This window comes from Littorina saxatilis, linkage group LG13 (genome assembly GCF_037325665.1).
Source record: "Littorina saxatilis isolate snail1 linkage group LG13, US_GU_Lsax_2.0, whole genome shotgun sequence".
In the NCBI taxonomy this organism is placed as follows: domain Eukaryota; kingdom Metazoa; phylum Mollusca; class Gastropoda; order Littorinimorpha; family Littorinidae; genus Littorina; species Littorina saxatilis.
This window is the reverse complement of record NC_090257.1, coordinates 20,479,568-20,485,078: the sequence shown is the minus strand read 5'-3', so window position 1 is coordinate 20,485,078 and position 5,511 is coordinate 20,479,568. Positions and strand designations below refer to the sequence as shown.

Below are 5,511 nucleotides of genomic sequence, written 5' to 3'. Positions count from 1 at the left end.
CTTTTGTTTGATATTGAAGCTTTTACATGCAGCAGTAATGATGCTGGTGTAGACTGACTCGCAGAGTGCATGCCAACTGAATCATCGGTTGGAAAGTGAAAATGGATGACAGAAATGCTGCTGCTTATTGGAACCCAGGAGATCAGCTGAGCGCAGAAAAACTGCCTTGAATGTGACAAAGGTTCATCAACAATAACACACACACACACAACACTGAAACTGAGAGGGAGAAAAAGTTCGAAAAAACTAATAATTTTCAAGCCACAAAAAGAGTCCCACTGTAAGAAATAACTAACAAAACAGAAGACATTGCTTTGGCCTTTTAGTTTTGAACCACATTTCTTAGACTCTTTCAAATGGAAGGAACGGTTTTAATGTTCACTGGACATTAATTTCTGTTCATGATGCCATGTGAATTTGAAAGAATGTAACTATGTAGTGTGATTGAACAAAACCCATATCATTGAACTGCAATGAGACAACAAGAAAAAGAACCAACAGTTTCTATTCATATTTTGATTCTTTGCAGAATCTTTTCAAGCAGAGAATCGTGAAGAATCCTCACTCATCAGAGTGAAAAAGTTGTATTTGAGAATCCTTCAAGATATATCCTTGTCCAAAGTCAAAACTGTGGAAAATGGGATCAGAAGGCTTGTTTGAGGACTGAGCATGATAAAGATGGAACTACCCATGAGAGGTTACATAATGTGCCTCTTCAATTGCACGTTTAATCGAGGTTTCTTTATTTATGTGGCAAAATTAATGCATTACTTGGATAACTTGAGGGCAAAAGCACACGCATCAACTGTTGTGACAAGAACAAGAAGCCTGTTGAAAAAAGCCTACGGGAGACGATTTGCTGAGAAAACGCAATTGTCACATGCCACTGTTTGGCTCACAATGGACAGGTAAGCATGAATCATGTTTTTAGTAGGGAAACCTGGATAGCTGCACAGATCACATTGCTGCATATTTCTTCAGGCAGTAAATTTGACTCAATGTTTATCTTGTTCACCTATGAACCAGCTTTTTAAAAGCTATCCCCCATATTGGGATTTTCCAGAGATGTTTGTAATATCTTTAGGGTGAGGAAGATCTGTAAGCGCCGAATGTGCAGACGACTTCTCCGAAGAAAATAAAATGCCAAGCCAAAGGGATTGTTTTTTCTGTCTTCTGGTAGCATGGGGCAAGCTCAAGGGAGTTCACTCTCATTGCAAGCAAGACCTTATCGAAAATCCGGGATCTAAACACATCGGTCTAAAGATGTTAAAGATTATGTTTAAAACAAAAACCAAAAAACTGATTGCCAAATGCTACTACTGCTCCAATACTCCTGGAAATGTATAGCTGTACACAATAACTTGCTCATCTTACACACTGTGAACTAGGACAGGCGACAAGCCCTGCAGTGGGTAGCCTCTCGCTGTGATCTTCCAGGAAATGAGGAAACGGAAGAGCTTACCATCTGGAGCAAAGGTAGGCATAAAGGCCAGATCACGCCCAAGGGAATAAGATCCTCATCAGGGCATCTGGGTCAACAAAATAAAAGACCAGAGGTGCTTTCGGCGTAGCATGCTACTTTTTAAGAGCAATTGCTATGCATAGCTACAGATTGCTACCCTTAAACAAATAGTCGCAATGATGCAGCATTTTTTGTTTGAGTCAGCTGATACTCATTTCTGCTTTCCTCTCTGTGTGGCGGTCATAAAATGGGTCATAAACTCTCTAATGGTCATTTTATGTTTCTGCATTCTCATGGAACTTTATTAAAAATATCTATTCTTGTGCAAGATGGCATACATGCGTATTTGGGAATAAATGTTAGAAAATCCTACACACCATTTGCTACGCTGAAAATTGCAATTTGAGACTTCACAAGGATTGGCCTGAAAGTCGCTCGTTGTCATAAAATTACACACATAAGCTGATACAGTCGTACGCATTCACAATATTTCAAGATGTGCTTCTTCGTGAGAGAGAAGAAAAAAAGGTATACAATACATACCTCATGCTGTAAATTAAAGGGTTACCAACCATGCAGTTTGTGACACAACCCAACAGAAATTGACTGACTGAATTATTGATACAGCCACAGACAATATGGGCTGCTGCTGGGGGACCCACCAGGAGCCTAAGGCAGCCCCTTGACCGTGGTCATGTATGTGGCCTTTCAGTCTACTATAGCCACACAATTTTGCTCCCACCTTAGCACAGGGGAGGGACATTGGTATCTCGATAACCCGTCCCCGCTTTGATTTGAACTTGTGACCTGCAGACCAAAGGTCCAGTACTCCACCAACTGAACTGCCTGGCCCTTTCAAAAGGAGGCCCTGTCACCATTCTGCAGAAGCATCCTTGAAGACCAAACAGCACAGCAAACAGTGTTACTGTGAACACTGGAAAAAAGATGTGTGGCCAAGAGCAGTCCCACTCCACACCATATTCTCTCTGGCACAAAGGAGAAGCTGAACAAACCGCAATACTTTTCCTGCCAACTGGATTGAGCGTCTATCACTCTTGTCTCATGTCTTAATGCCAAACATTACACACACAAGAATACGTAAATAAAAAGAAAACGCCAGTAACCAGGTTAGGTTCGTTTATATCTATAAACAAGAATAAGGTAAGTTAATGGAATGTTTAATCATAGACAGAAGGAAACGGTCACTGGTTCGTCGACCTTGTGTTCTCACAAATGGAACCAATAATCATGAGGTAGTAACACAAAATGACTAAAATAGGTGTTGTAGATTTGATCTAAGATGCTGGGAGCTCAAGACTGAAGGCTATACCATTTTCTTGACGCCAAAAAAAAGAAAAAATGAACTTGGTTATTGGCAGAAACTACACATTTTGACTCATAGTCTGCCATGATCATGGGGAAGAACAAGGCCAAGGTGTGTCAATTTTAATGTTACCTCCAGGGATAACGCCCTTAGAGGATCAACATCAATTACATATTGCAGTGATTTAAATTGAAACCCATCACCCAAACAACTAATAATTAAGTGGACAAGCTTTTTAACCTTAACCATGCTTCCTGGGTCGTGGACGACCCAGAGCCTCACTAAAGTGTCCATCTCTAAAACTATTGGGAGTTTTTGATTGAGACTTCATGCAATTCTCAAACACCATAGAACCTTCATATCGACCGATTTTTAAAGGATTATCTTTGTAACTAAACAATGACATCATTTGAACAACCCAGTCCAGATGTTGTGGGTCGTGAACGACCCATATGGAATTAAAGAAGGTATTTAATGGTGTTTATCCCTATTCTGATGACAGGGGTCTTGAACGACCGTACTTTTTACGTTGAATCCTTTAGAAAGTATGGGTCGTACACGACCCACAGCATTTAGACTGTGTAGTCCAAAGCGTGATCTGGTGAAGGTTAACTGGAAGAAATGTCACCTGTATCTTGAAGAAATGGGAGAAAAAATTCCTTAATTTACAACAGTGAATTTATAAAGGCGCTTCCAACTGGCAGAGTAAATCGAAAGAACAACAATAAAATCTTGCATTGATTTTCTTCCTTCACCTGCCTTTCTGAAAGAGAGAATGGGATAGTGTACTGAACAGATGCTGATAAAGAGGAAAAGTCAAGGTAGTCTCTTCACAATATATATGTCCTTTCAAAGAAACAACATAAAACAGTTTAAAATGTTTGCTGATGGCACAGAATAATGCAGAAGACTTACTAGTAGAACACGATGCCGAGAGCCGGTCTGTACCAACTACACCCTCCATGGAGAAGTGCTGCAGACAGTGGACAGGGCTAGGTACCTCGGCATGGAACTGACGAAAGACGTGCACATTTAGGCTACCACAGCAAAAGCAAACAAGACCAGCGCCTTTGCCTACCGGAACCTCAGGGGCTGCCCCCATCCTGTCCTGACCACCTGCCACAAAGCGTCTGGTGAGACCAGCCCTTGAGTATGCCGACCCAATCTGGGACCTTTGCATCAGAAGAGCCTGTCCTACAGCCTGGAGATGACGCAACGCCGCTCCGCAAGGAGGATCCTGCTCGACTCGCAACCGACTAGCAGCGCAACGGAACTCGTGTCAAGGCTTGAGCTGAACCCCCTAAAACAACAGCACACCGCAGCCAAGGCCACCATGATGTATGAAATCATGATTGGACTGGTCGAGGTAACTCCAAGAGAAGGCACCCTGATACCGGTCCCAAGATCCACAAGGGGGCACACTACCAGATTACAGGTCCCTGACTGACTCCCACAGAACGTCGCTCTTCCTGTCAGCCATCCACCTCTGGAACAACTTCCCACAAAATGTTGTCAGTGCAAGCTCATATACACCCCTGTTGAAAAAAACCCGGGCCTTCTATCATCACCCAAACCCCCTATCTCCTTCCCTCCCCACCCACAAGAAATCAGTGGTACAGATGTATTAAAAATAATGTTCGCCCTGTTGGTAGTGTCGCCTTGGGGCTCAAATGCTGCGCTAAAGCACTGGGTGGTAGGCTACCCCCATGGCCCAGGGCCCAAAACTGGGCTATTGGGCACAAAAAGCAGTAACTTACCTACCAACCCACCCCTGTGTTTATTTTCATAGGTACGCTATCCACGTTATGTTCGATTCAAGGGACCTAAGTCCCACCAACCAGTGAGGATATTTGCCCTGTACAGTGGTACCTGCGATGAAAGGACACCCGCCCTGTGTTCAGTGAAAAGTGTCCCTACGCTTGTCATGACAGGTTTACTTTGTTCAAGATCTATCTATAGAAAGGGACATCAGATAGTTTCATTCCAAGGGAGGCTTCCTCTCGTCAGAGGGGCCCCACATCGTAGATACCAACCCCCCGCGGGTTAGGGGGAAGAATTTATCCGATGCTCCCCAGCATGTCGTAAGAGGCGACTAACGGATTCTGTTTCTCCTTTTACCCTTAAGTGTTTCTTGTATAGAATATAGTCAATGTTTGTAAAGATTTTAGTCAAGCAGTATGTAAGAAATGTTAAGTCCTTTGTACTGGAAACTTGCATTCTCCCAGTAAGGTCATATATTGTACTACGTTGCAAGCCCCTGGAGCAATTTTTTTATTAGTGCTTTTGTGAACAAGAAACAATTAACAAGTGGCTCTATCCCATCCCCCCCCGATATAACCTTGAACGGTTGAAAACGACGTTAAACACCAAATAAAGAAATAAAGAAAGATCGTAGATACCAGTGTGTAGGGGTTACATGTACCTCAGTAATCCGAAGAAGAAGAAAACAACAGCCTGGGTTGAACACCAGCCGGACACAATTTGCAACTCTTGAATAAAATGCCAAACCGAACACTACCCATGAAAAATGGCTGCTTCATAATCCTGTTCTTTTCTGTGCCAGTTGTGAAATTTGGGGAAACAACAGTGCATCATTTACAGTCATAAGCAAACGTAAAGGATTTTTGTTTTAATTCATTGCTCATTTTCATTTTATATGAGGTAAGCAGAGCTTCAGCGTTACTTTTATAAAGTGTTCTCTGTGGGGAAAATTCTGTTATCCTCA

The 5,511-nt window shown here is 42.5% G+C and overlaps 1 long non-coding RNA gene across 1 annotated transcript in view; it reads right to left on the bottom strand.

The window, feature by feature from the left end:
* Nucleotides 1-5,511, bottom strand: part of LOC138983859 (uncharacterized) — a 410,309-nt gene that overhangs the window by 266,512 nt on the left and 138,286 nt on the right. The gene's annotated exons all lie outside the window — the stretch shown is intronic.